The following is a 14,468-nucleotide window of genomic DNA, read 5'->3' on the forward strand; positions in this document are numbered from 1 at the left end:
TAAAAGGGTCGAACAGCCGAATGTGGGGCCGAGCATTAGTTTAACCAATGCTCACCCCTGTGAGAGATGATGCACGAACTCCTTCTGTGGCATTAACTAGGTCGACGTATTTTGATAAAATTCTACTCCAGGGTACACAAATGAGAGTTTAAGAGGTTGACTTACGGAAATGCAGCTTTTTTAATTCATTAGGGTGATGTCAAATCTCACAGAACAAGTTAAAGTTCGCTGCGTGTGTTTCAGTAGAGCCCGCGCTTACACGCAGCCCGAATCACTCTAAACTAAATATGTTTGGTCAATTAAATATACCGATCTCACCTTTACCGCAATGCCTTTCATTTTCAGCGTAGTTGCAGTCTAAACTGTAAATAAATCGGCGGTGTCTAATGATTCTGTGAATTCATATGTAAAAATGAGATTATACAAACTAGTCTACAAACTAGTGACTGAACCATGTATACTAGACGCCAAGCGACCATTAATATTGAACAGTGGTATAAATGTTCTCCGGAACTGGAGATGGTGCGATTCAACATGTACGACTGTACGATAGGGACGATATGTCTACCATTTGATGTTTTGCTTTTTGGTAGTTGTCAAAGGTCGTTTCACATTTACATAAAGTCGGCATTAAATTTGTGAGTTATGAGCGATCCATTTTCACTGAATGTTCTCCGTGCCCTATGTCGGCGGCTCAGAAATAACAGATTTAACACCAATATGGTGTAAAATCATTAATGAAACACCATTAATACCGCAAAATAACGAACGAGGACAGATATGCTTCATAAAAGACAACATATACGTACAGTTGATATTTTAGAACGGTCTTTATTGCGAATCTCCATTTTCAACAATTATAACCGAAATGAAAGGCTATCTATGCAACACCCAATGAAGTGCGATATTTCCACTCCCATTAGGAATGAAGTCACCAGTCTTCAAGAACATTATACACTAACGCGATCAGTGAGCTATTGAGCATGATTTGGAAGTTACACGAATGCTTCAGCTCACGGCATATACCGAATGATAGTGCTTTGGTGTATACAGACTAGCATTGACATCGGATTTCGGCATATTACGGATGAATTAGAAGTCTCTCATGACTGGTAATCTGACTATATAACAGTATTTCGAGATAACTTGCTTACTTTTTATCGCACACTTGATTTCGATCGACTTCAATTTGCTTTGAATCGTTCGATTTCTTGCAGTGAAGAAAGCGACTTTCTCCGTCTATCATTTTTATATATATTCGAGTAATAAAAGGGACTAGTTCGTTCCACGCTTAAGGGGTAACTATTACTTACCCCATTCATGTCTTTCACATATTTCGGGACGCTCAATCGATTGACAAAGGCATTCGTCAGTCAAATTCGGACAATCAAACGATCCGTCACACAACCTGGTTGTGGGGATCATTATATCGGGATGTCCAATGCAACGGAAGCATGCCGCGTCAAGATGATCTTAGAATATCATATTAAATTAGCAGTTCGAATAGAAAACAGATAAGCGCGATATATATTTGTGTCCGTCTTGTATAATGGTACATAAACTGGAGGACCCGTCTCCTGCGGAAAGCCTTCTTAGATTTTCGAGGCATACTTTGCCGAAATCTAAGTTTTCAAAAACGGCAGAAAGCAATCTACCAATTGTATTTTTAACGTCCCAATTACAGATAGGTGGTCAAAATAGTTAAGAAAGCTAAACGATTACAAGTAGAAGTAGCGACTGACAATCTTACACAAATACTAGAAGTATACGCCATTTCGAAGTAGCTAAAAACTACATCAATCAGTAGTATAATTTGCTGTCTTTGCGACTACTCAAATAAGTTGAAACTTACTCTCTGAAACTCTGAGTAACGATCTGTTGTCGTGTACCACCCTTTTCGGCTCCTCGGGTGTAAATACACACATGCCACCACATTTACATCATATAGCCAAGTCTTAGCGTGTAATTCATCCATTGACCAGCATTTGATTGACAACCCCCCTTGCGCCCTGAACTATTCTGACGATATGTTTTGAGTACTATCCAAGAGCATATTTACATTCCATTTAACGGTTTTTGGGTTCAAATTTATCAAACTAAATAATTCAGTCCTTGGGAAGCGAGTGGCGCAGTCGGTTAAACACTGCAGCCACGACATCGATGGTTCGATCCTCGGCTCTGCCATGTTTCTATGTGTCGGAGGTTTATCTGGGCTCCCCATCGCCGATCCCGCTGTAAATACAGCGCCTCGAAAAGCCCAGAAGAAGAGAGAGCCGAACTCAGGAAAGGTGGCAGCTAAAGACCAGAAAAACGAAGCAAGAACGCAAAAGACCTTGTATTAATGCAATTGATGTGCTGGGCGCAAATAACCATATAGGCGATAAGCGCCAATGTTGTGAATAAAACAAACAAACAAAGTCAGTTCTTTTTCGCAAAAAGGATATTTTGTATATTCCTCAGCTTCCCACTAGCAGCCGTCGCTTAGATGCTGCCCCTCAGGCGCGCTCGACTTTTTCAAGTTGCTTGTTGCTAGCATCTACGCTGCATTGTTTCTATAGTTGAATTACCGTTCATGCTATTTAAAAATGCTCATTATTATGTAACTCTGTTCTATACCCTTTATCGCAGTGGTTCTCGACCTTTTTGTCTTCGCGGAGCCCTTTTGGACCGTCACGGACCCCCGTGGTCCCCGTGGACCCCCGCAGGTTTTCGTTCAAAATTAGCTCAATTATCGTGCAACCGTCATCTGTCCCGCGCAAATATTGATCCTAGGTTTGTGATAAACAGCCACAAAATGACTTTTCTTGAAAATAACATCAAACTATTTGTAGAAATTCTGTAGATTTTTATTATTTCGAAACGAATTTTGCAGCTGTATTTGTTGTCTTGAAAATCCGTGTCTTCGATTGGATATGAACAAGTGCCGAAAATCCATTTCCAAAAAGATATGTTGGTGGCGAATGTAAGATTAATGCATAACGCTTTCGACGACAGCTTTCGGTGTGTGTCTTTAATGAACATATCACGTTCCATCTAGTCATTTCTATCTAGCATCTCATCTTGAAGTTAATTAGTGGTTTTATCATAAGATAAAATGGATTTCATGGGGAGGTTTCAATTTCTTTATTGGTACAGATTTAGAAAAAAAATCAGGAATTTATATTTCAAACGACTGTGTACTAATTTGCTGTGACTGACAACTCCAAATCCAAATACAGCATTTCATTTTTCAACAAACCCCAACAAAACATCTCTAAACAGCAATATGTTTGCATCGGCAGGCTATTGGTAATTTACCAAGTAAAATGAGTTCGCGCAGTCGGATAATTCATCTCAGACGACCATTTAATGATGCGAGTCCTAAAGTTTTAGAAATTATGAAGGGCAACTGTCTCGTGCTTTTCCTAATTAAAGAATAATGAAAATTAGGTAATCAATCACTTTGCCAATTTAGAGGTTTCGTGGAGCCCATGCAGGTTGAGAACCGATGATATATCGTGTAGGTTGCTCTTGATAAGAGACATGCGAAACGGTGCTATGGTCAATAAAAATATGAATGTACTGGTAAGTGTTAAAAACTGAGTCCATGTTCTGTGAAACCAATCAGTTAGTTATACACACTTTTTGCTTGGAGTGCAGTGTCTCCTTTCAGAAATATGGCTACATTGCGTCACCCCTCGTATAAAAAGGCCCCTAGTTGATCGCCGACGATATGAGCGATACAGATAAATTGTATAAGATACTACACTAAAGCTCGGTGCGATTAGGAGATATACTGAAATATTGTGGATCACTAATTTCAAACCAGTTGCTTGACTTGATATTTACTGTGATTAAACCCTCACATGGGCGAATTTATGCGAAAGTGCAAACATGAATCACGCAACCGTTATATAAAATATAATGACGGGGACTTCCGTGAAAAAAGATTAATATTCCATTTAAGTCTCGCGCGAAGCATGACGAAATTGTGTACCCTCCGCTAAAACAGGGAGCGAGGTTGTCATCAAATCAATTTTGTTCATAATACATCGACCAACCGCATACATTATCGCTTGGGGTCGCACTATGGGGAATTTACTATTAAGGAAAGGAAAGGACGTAGTTTATTTTTGTCCTTGATGTTTTTGCGGCATATACACCGACTCATGATAGACATACACGCGATCTGCGCACATGCATACCATGAGTACATGATGTGCATATGCCGCTGGACAAGGAAGTGAAGATATAGCCTTTACAGCTTTCTATGTCATGCACCACCCCTCCATGCTATCCCAGTAATGCATGAGCGCCAAGCAGGGAAGCCATGGATACCAGTGTTACTAATCGGGTCTTTGGTCTGACCCCGGCCGGGAATCGAACCCACGACCTACCGATCAAGAAGCAGGACGCTTAACCATTACGCTATCTTGTCGGTATTAGATTGTCGTATCGATGGTATACATGTTGTAAATAAAAATTACTCCTAAATTGCGCTGCCTATGCATAGTAAAGCCACCAATTATCAGCCATAACCATGATTGAGCCGTTGAATAGCACTATATTAATATAATGGTATAGTGACCTGAAATAAATTACGACATACGTTTAATGAAGAGAATTTAATGGCGATGGAACTCCGTAAAAATTCATGTATAGTATATTTAATCAGGAACCACCGTAATATCAAGCTATCATTTTGTTTAGATTAAGGAAATCATTAGTGAGAACCAAGATAGGGAGAAGAACAAATATTGCTCTCTTCGACTTTTTTCAAAGGTAACTGCTTCCGAGCCAAATAAAGATATTGAAAGGAGGTAGGCCAGTCTTGAGATGATTCGGCTGCATAACGGATCATGACTTCTTGTTTAATGCCAACGGACATAGAGGTTCTACATTATATTCTGCACGGCAGATTCACTATTTACTGCTCGACAATTTTATCGCATAGCATACCTATTTCACCTATCATTTATAAATAAATGAAAGCAGATATGTCGTTATAAAAAAACATGAAATATGCATAATTTGTTACCTTCGTCTTTCTCTCCACATAAGCATTCGTCTATTCCTGTGAAGATGAAACATGACTTGATAATCTGTCCAGCACTTTTCAACCTGTGGGATGGTACGCACTTGTGCGGATAAAGAAATGCAGTGCGGATAACAAACGTAGTGCCGATGAGCGCGGATAAACATCGTTTAAATATTATACTTTTGCTGACCTGGAGTTATTTAAATAAACCTAATAGGAAATGAAAGTTAGGTTTATTCCAAAATGTTGTTGCTGCGACGCATTTGTATAGGCTTGTCTCATTTACGAAATACCACTTATCGTATCTTTTACAGTAACTTTGTCTAGCACCAGCCATCGTGAATTAATATTTACGAATTAATAATATCACACAACCAATAACGAGACTCGGAAACGGGTGTAGCGACATGCGGGAACATGAAGTAAAATTGACTTTCTCGTGTCATTCTTTCAACAATCATCATATTAATTTCGTAATAACGATTCGAATGACACGACGTATGAACATAGCCCTAATTACCATCATTACACACTGACATTTGTACCAATTACTGCAATGCAAATTTTATTTTTTCCTAAACGACTCGAAGTATGTGTCTCGACCAATGTTTTGATTTGGGTATGAGTTGAGGTCACAGTAATTTCGAAACATCCTGGAAGTTCAATTCTAAGTCTGTCGTAGCGGTGACCTCTATAATAATTCATGCTTCGATTAACTGGTTAAATAAAAACATAACTCAATACTAAATATCATCAGTATCTCTGAGCACCTGAGCAGGCAGTGTTGGTTGGCTTAATACTGTAAATTGTGGTCTCGTCGTTTTCATATTATCATCCTATTTTCAAATAAACAACAAGATTGCAATGGAATAAAATAGATAGGAAGGTATCAATCGACTTGGAGTAGTCTTTCATAAGTTTCAGATGATTGATACACAAGATGAAAATAAAGGGAGGACCATGATATAAACATTTGCTAACAATGAAGTCTTAACTCAAGTTGCTGAAAGCTGGTGATGTAACTCATACCCATTGGTTCTCAACCTTTTTAGTTTGCGGGGCCGGTAAAATTTAAAAACAAACGTTACGCGCCGGTGAGCCTGCAAAATCATAATCAAATTACTTAGGACATATGTTTGCAACTTCAAAGGAGACATCAGAAATCGCAACCTAATTAGAAATCTGCTCCCTCAGATTGAGTAGTGAATATTACGCCCAATATTAATACGGGTAACTTTAGCGATTAGTAGGTCGCGTGGAAAATGGAAACACAATAGAAAATATTTCGTATGTGTTACACGTGCTGTACGTGATTCTATAGAAGTTTCTGTAATACAAAGGTATGTTAGAGATCCCTAACATAATATTGATTCTTCGATTGCTTTCGTAGAAACTATGATTTTGCTAGAGCCATAATGTCGAATGTTTAGGAATTGTACTGCATATTCTACAAATTTCCTCATTAGACAATCAAATGGTATTGTCACCTGCCGGCAACCGAGACATCAGTTAATAGGTAGGGCCTATGTAGTATTTGTTCAATTTCTTGCGAAAATAAAATTTATTCGCGCTAGGCGCGATCTCCTGTGGTTAGCTGGGTCGTATCCGAGGTCACTGTGTTGGGTACAATAGCGAATAAACGGAACACGCAGTCAAGTCGTTATTACAATACGGCTTCAATCATGATGATATGCCGACCTTACGTAATTATGTTTGGATTCAGGATAGTATTCCACTCACAGGGGTTTCGCAGGAGAGGACGGAATGAGACCGTTGGGATATTTTAGACAGACAGATTCTTTATTCGTAAGATGATTGTTCACACAAATATGTAAAAAAGACAAACACAGCGATATGACCACATCAAGATGTGTAGTCTTCAAGTCAGCTGTAGTCAAGGCGTATCGATAGAACATTTATATCATGCAACTGTCGGTCAGTAACACTTCAACAAAAGATTAAACAAACGCAAACTCAAAACAGTGGTAGTAGAAAAAAAACTGTAACACTATAGTTTAGAATAAATACCAGATTTTACTCTCAGGTCTCAATATGTAGAAATGAGCTGAGACTTAAAATTCCGACAGAATGATGCAAATGACAAACCTCTGTGCTCTATTGATAAGGAGTTCCAAATCCTTGGACCAACAAAAGTTAAGGATCTCTGGCACACACTAGCGGCTAAATTCTGTATAAGGATATTTCCAGTGCAGGGGTGTGCGGGATTATGAGACACAGGAATTTCAAATTCAACTCAAAACAGATCGGCTGGGATGAAACCTTTGCCAGAAATGACCGTCGTTGGTTTCCCAGATCATGTCAATTCAAAATCTCAGCAACTTGTGTGCCAAACTTGTTCAGACGTGACTTAAATGTCGTTGTAAGCAAGACATCTCACCAACCGCTTATCAGAAGCTGGCCAACGATACGGTTTCACCAGTGGTTCACTAAATCGTTCGATATTGGGTCTCGAGAAGATTTCTGCGTTGATTTATACAGCTTATAGAGGCGTAACCTTCACTACATATCGGTGCTCCGTCACAGATGTATTTCTTTGGCAATCTGCATCTTCCAACGCCATAGAATTCGGAATATTCACCAAAGCACGCTCGATAACCCATTTCCAAATCTGAGGATGCCGGTATTTCGTCGCTCCCGTCGCTTCAAATATTTATTTCGATTAAATACCATGTGGTCAAAACGGACACAGGGGATTTTCCTGCGAACAGGTAGCCTATACACCATGCAGGCTTGTCTTGGCACATTCATAATCACCAGGAATCGACCGAAACCTCCGACAAACATGTCGAATGCAGTGGCGGCTCGCCCTACAGGGCTACTGGGGCATTATCCGGCCTAAAATTCTATTCAATAACAATGATGTACAGTTTATAGACGCTCAGCAATCAATATATACCAGAATCACCGTGAAAATCGCATTCTTTTGTGCTTTCGCTTGTAAATGCCCATATGTAGCGAAGTCTGTACGAAAATCGAATTATCTTCTGTGTTTTCGGTTTGTAAATGCCTAGCCAGGGCTTGCCCGGTAGCGCTCATAAAAAGCTTTCACAGTCTGTTCTCTCGAAGCCACTTCAATAAAGATACGGTGAATAACTGTCCTATTCGTCAAATTACCGAGCAACCGGGGCCACTTGGCGAGTCGCCCTGCCAATGTGATGTAACAATGGTATATATACCTGAGCATTGTAACCGTTCTATGCAGTGAGTCGACCTTTGCTGGTATAAGTCGATTTTGACGGTGATTTGCAACATGATAATTCTTAAAACTTGATCTGTTACGTCTTGATGGTGGTATTTAACACTGCTCCAAGTTTCAGGGTTGCTACTTAACGTTTAGGGTAGTAATTTCGCATCCAAAGTTGACTGTGTACTGATATGTCATGTATCGCAAACAGATTTTACTAACAGCGGGTATTGGTCTCTAGAGATTTTGGTTGAATTATCCGCCGAAATGCGTGTTTTTGCCCTCTTTATTGTTGTCCGTGTCTTTAAGGCTTCTTGGGTAGGCTTAGGCTATTTACATTGTTGCAATGTTGCATTGTTTAGTTTTCATAGATTTAACCCGGTTCGATCAAGTAAATTCGCCTACGCATATAGCGTCAGTGACAAATAAGCATTAGGGCTGCTCAAAAATAACTTTTATTTTTTGGATTCCAGAATTCACTTATTAAATTATCAGGTTACCCTAAAAAACGCTGCACACCAAATTCGATTCAATTCTAACAAGTATAGGACTCCGCAGATCCAATTAAAATTTTTAATTTATTGGAAATATTTTAAAACAATTTCAAATTTTTCTGCCAACCCCATGAAATTGTTGAGCTGTCTTCAAAGACGATGCAAACAAATTTGACTCAATTCCGGCCAGTAGAAGCGGAGTTATGTGAGTTTTTCGTTGATAATTTTCGGCTTATTCACCGCTCAACAATGTGATGGGGTTGGCGGGAAAATTTGATTTTCTTTTCAATTTTCCCTAATAAATTGAAAATTTTAATTGGATCTGCGGAGTCCTATACTAGTTAGAATCGAACCAAATTTGGCGTGCAGCATTTTTAGGGTAAACTGACCATTTAATAAGTGAATGGCTGGAATCCGGAAAAAGAGATGTTTTTGAACAGCCCTAATAAGCATTCTTTGTATTAGTTCGTATGTTACATCGACATTAAATGAATAATAGCTATGACCGCGGAATCATATTGTAATTCACAATTATCGTATGCTTAGATAGGCTACTCGTGCTTTGCCTGAAATTTCACCCTGACTACCATACTGTTACCGATATATCTCAAGTGTGTGGCAAAAATACGGTACATTGTGAAGTTGCCAAGAAATTGGTATATAATTTATTTCATGCCACGTCAAAGGCACAATTGTACAATGTACTTGTACAAGGACGACGATACGTAAGCTACATAGCCTACGTACATTACCAAAAATAACTCGGGCCTATTCCGGATGGCATCAGAGTATAACCACAGTCATGCAGGTTTACGGTATTTAGAACTGGGAATACTGGAATAACCTAAATTTCAGTCAAAATTTACGTAAGTAATACGCAATAGCCTACCCCATGGGCGTAACAAGACTTTAAAATAGAAGGGGCACAAGGTTACGTCACGGAACAATCATTGAATCGGGCGAAAGGAGCCTAAATAGGGGCAAAGTTTCCCAAACAAAAAATCTCAAGGGGCGGCAGCATTTCTCTGCACCTTCCTGATTACTTTCATATCTATAATGTTATGTTATTCAATATTTGGTAGATTTTTGAATTGCTCAGTAAGCCAGCCTAACAAGCAATTGGCATACAGCTTTCGGATCGTATCGATGGTTCGATCCGTCAAGATGAATCTAGTACGGCAAGACTTTTTTCAGCTTCTGATGACATCTGTCGAATAATTTGAAATACGTAAGCCTTGTTAACCACGCCTAACGTCTATATACAAACTGTGTGTGACCACCATGAAGTCACATTTTCACGTCTGAATACATTATTGTGACGTCATTTAGACAATTAAAATCGCATGCACCCCTTGCCCCATTACCCGATATTGTCACGAGCCGCCACTGGTCGAATCTATCATAAATTACAGTGATTATGATGAAATATCATGCCTTTCGGTCAGCGCATTCAATATTACATCACTATGCACAGCATGCAATGTCATTCGACCCCCCAACCCCCACGAAAAGCCAATGAGTGGTATTATTGATGATATTCATGTACAGGTACATAAATATTTGCTAATGCTCCCTATCCTTGCAGCTCCTAGTTTCGATCAATTTACAAATCAGACTACCTCGAAGTTGACAGCATGTCACAATATATAGAAAAGAACTATTGATGATGAATTTTTAGTATTCAATAAATCATTGTTGATGTATCATACGACTTCTTTACTCCGCACATGCTGGTCATGTTGCTAGAGTGAAGAAATGGTGGAAGCGGTGACGAAACCAGATGAATTTCTTTCGAATCCATTTCTCGGATGCATGAATATGTCGTAAGTACCTGCAGTCTGTGAATCCGTTGCAAAATTCACTTGCTGGATTACATTTTGATCCGTCGAGGCATTCTAACTCCGTTTCCAAACAAGTCAAGTTAACTAGAAAATTAATATTGTTTCGTTATTTGTTCTTAACGAATTATTCATGATTATCCGATGGTCCTGCTTTACAGTCCGAAATAGCTATTCCTTTGCTACATTTTTTCATTTCCAGTGAGCAGAGCATGTGTAATAGCCGTAGGGCAATTTTTTTTTACATGTCAAAAAAAGTCAAAATTAGGTCAAAATTGTAGTGTTAGGTCAAAATTTGTCAAAATTGTTTACAAAGTCAAACATTTTTTGACCTCTGCATTTCGTTTGCATCGTAGATTTTGCGCTGTCGGTGAACTTATCATTTGATATTTTACAGCTTGTAGCCTACTTTATAGGCCTGCCGTTGTAAACGGACCATCGTCTGCTAATTGTGAATCATAAATGGTCAAATGAAACAAATAGTGACATGGTTTTATGGTCAACGTACCGCAATATCCTAGCTGAAGCAAGACTGCCTGGACATTGCATGGTTCTTATATCAAGAAGCGCAAGCTGAAAAATTGTGATATAGACAACATTGTCAGAATGAAGCAACATGGTTTGTCACCAGCAGTGTGCACACAACTTGAGTGTTGTCAGCCAACAAATGCTGCTGTTGAACGTTCTTTCTCCGTTCTTGGCAAGCTACGTAGTAAGGACAGACACTTTCTACCCGAGAATGTAGGAAAGGATCTTTCGTTGTTGTACTACAACAAATTTTAATCATTTCCACCAGAATACGTAATGTAACTACTGGAATTCTTCATAGGGCCAGATTTCGTTAAAATACTAGTTTTTCATGTAAAAATCTGTCAGTTTTTGAGCCAAAAACGTTTTTTCAGGCCAATCTACTTTGTAAGGACAACCAGAAATGAAGATAAGTAGTACAATTTTAACATTATATGCGAAAACACCTAATTTGCATACGTGAGGTCAAAATTTGGTCAAATTTCAGTTTTTTTAGGTCAAAAAAGGTCAAAATTTAGATTTTTAGGTCAAAATCTTCCGTTTTTAGGTCAAAAAAAATTGCCCTAGTAATAGGACTTTGTAAGCACTTTACCATCAGGAACTTTGTTACGCATTAATAAAAGTAATTGATATTGAATACTATTCATATATATCTAACTTGGTCCGTGTTCAGAAAGAGCAAGCGAATCAATAGCACGCACAAATAGTACATGTCACTGTTGAACATGTCAGTTCAAATGGGTTGGTAGGGTTGTAATAGGGTTAGGGTTTGGATTGAGATTAAAAGTTCATAAACATATTTGAATATTGTTGATATTCTGTCAATTTCGAAGTCATAGTTTTTGTTCATACCTTCCAGCTTACATTAAATCTGAGCTGGGCGAGATTGGCCTGCTGGGGTTTATCAGTTTGTGGTTGGGGTCCACGTAACAACGCTCCGGGCCGCATGCACCCGGTCCCGGCTTCAACACATTCAGCTGAGCAAGATTGGCCAGAATGCTGTTTTTGCTAAATGCAATATGCTGCGAGCAAAATTGCAGTGTTTTTTGTTTAATTCGGAACCATCCAAGAGCTATAATTATGGGTGGTCAGTGACTAGGTCAGTGGTTCTCAGCCTATCTTAAGCCGTGGAACACTCAGGGTAATCTGCGAGCCGTGGAGGATGACCAAATCTCAGCTGAATCATAAAAAACAAAAATATACCAAACTTTTTCACAAGTCTTATTTGATACATGACTATAGATTACTGAGGCGTAAAATGACCTGTGCATCCACGGGGTGTTAACTGAACAACACCATTGAAATTAAATTTTCCCACAATACGAAAACATGATGATGACTATTTGTTGCAAATACGCATGACTTCTGATGTTCCTAATCAAATTCCGGGTCAGACATGCGAAGCTTCGCCTTGGAAAATGCCATGGTATTTTTCGGTAGACACAAAAAAGCGTGATTTTAATTGCCTAATTACAAATGAGTGTAAAAATATTGGAGATAGAATTGTTGTTCCAGCAGGTCGGGGTCCACGCAACGTAGCACTGTCACAATTCGACTGCCGATCGGCCCTAATTACCCGTGATGGCCAAGACGAGCGTATCATCACAAATCATATATTGTAGTTGAGTTTGTCTATTAACTTCCAGGGAACGCCTGACATTGTCTGAAGAAACCCCTAGTGTTCCATGGAACACCGGTTTATAACCACTGACCTAGTTACTATGGGAGGGACACTCTAGTACAGTGGTTCTCAACCTTTTTTTGACACGCGCCCCCCTTGGAGATGGTCAAAAGATTCGCGCCCCCCCTGAACCCCCTTTCATTTATCGTCATGTCAAAAAGAGCACATCATCTGATACAGAGGTGGGCAACGTTTTTGATAATCATGGCCGCATTTCGATTGCTTATGTAGCGAAAGGCTGCATTCCAGGGCATAGCCGCAATGAACCATCTGGACGCAAAATTCCTATGGTAAACTGTCCATATCCATTCCGGTGAACTCCAGACTATTCTACTTTTCACAATGGCCTATTGTGCGCACCGAAAAAGCGAGTGGCAATGTTATGAATAGTTGCGCGAAGCGCGAAAAATTTTCAGGGCCGCGAACGAATTGTAATTTCTTGACAATTCCCATTCCGGCTCAGATTAAGAAGGGCGCTACTGCATTAAAATCGAAAAATGAATTCTTGTTGAATTGTGCGGAGGGCGAAGAAAATTTCAAGATTAATTAAAATCTCTCGAAAATGCGGGAGTGAATTAGTAATTGCAATTTCCATGTCTACGGCCGCCAACACATACTAATTGAATTAGGCGTCGACGGCCGCTCAAATTCCCTTCTACGGCCGCAGGCTGCCCACCCCTGATCTAATAGTATACATAAGGTATATCTTACGCCAATTTTGAATCTGCATTCCAGTTGTTGAGTCTTTTACATTGCTGAAAAATTTCTCAAAACTTGTTTGAAAATAACAAAAAAACATAGAACAAGACATCCATTAATTAATTTCAAGGTACACTGTAAAAAATCTGGTAGATTTACTGGGAAATCTCCGTAAATTTTGCAACGAATTACCGGTAGCTGTCAATAACTGTGCGTAGCTTGTCATTTTACATTTTGATATGTAATATTACCTCAATTTAGCTCTAAAGTCAAGTTACCAGAATTTCTTCGCAGAATTACTGACAGTTACTCGTTTCTGAAGTTTACCAGGCTATTGGCAAAATTGATTAGCTTGAGAATCTCTGCAGCCAATGTATACGTGGAACTGAATGTTACTGATATCATTCTCGTGGTGATTTGACCTGATTCAACCTCGTTCGCGAGACTGGGGTCTGTCATACGGAAATTGTTGGCCCTAGTACCAATTTCAGTATAGTACATAGTAGGGTAAAAGAAACAACTGACAATCGTAGATATAGCCACTATATTATATTATAAGGCTGTGGCTATCGGCCGGTCTCGCTGGTTACATTCGTTGTCACGGATATGACTGATGAGTTGGAATATCAGTTTAGGATGTATAATATTGTTCGGGAAACTAGAAATATCAGCGCCGCATGCTAAGTTGACCAGTTGTTAATGGCGAACAAGGCGACCTGTAATAGCTTACTTAAGGTTACCGTTACTGATTTTTCTGAGATTCGTAGTAAACAACCAACGCACCACTGTGACATCACAAGCAGCGTCTGGTTACGTAAGTACGGTAAGTAGTGACATCACATGGAATAAATATCAATTTATACTCAATTAGATGGGAAAGAAAGGGACTACATGTAATGATAAATGTTTCTGTAAAAAAAAACGACCTAAATCAAAGATTATAACGCAGTGGCCAGTAAATATTATTAGTGGCATGTCAGCGGATGAATACCACTTATTTTGAAAT

General features: G+C 39.2%; 1 long non-coding RNA gene across 1 annotated transcript; it reads right to left on the reverse strand.

Moving 5' to 3' along the window:
• Window positions 1-220: 220 nt before the first annotated feature.
• Window positions 221-1,825, reverse strand: LOC145438761 (uncharacterized). The gene is made up of 3 exons (XR_013915017.1): window positions 1,314-1,825; window positions 1,155-1,239; window positions 221-362 (listed from the first exon to the last, which is right to left on the reverse strand). It is a non-coding gene; the product is annotated as an uncharacterized LOC145438761 (long non-coding RNA).
• Window positions 1,826-14,468: the final 12,643 nt, after the last annotated feature.

This window comes from Botryllus schlosseri, chromosome 1 (assembly GCF_051294905.1).
Source record: "Botryllus schlosseri isolate E-star chromosome 1, Bs_hap1, whole genome shotgun sequence".
Classification (NCBI taxonomy): Eukaryota; Metazoa; Chordata; class Ascidiacea; order Stolidobranchia; family Styelidae; genus Botryllus; species Botryllus schlosseri.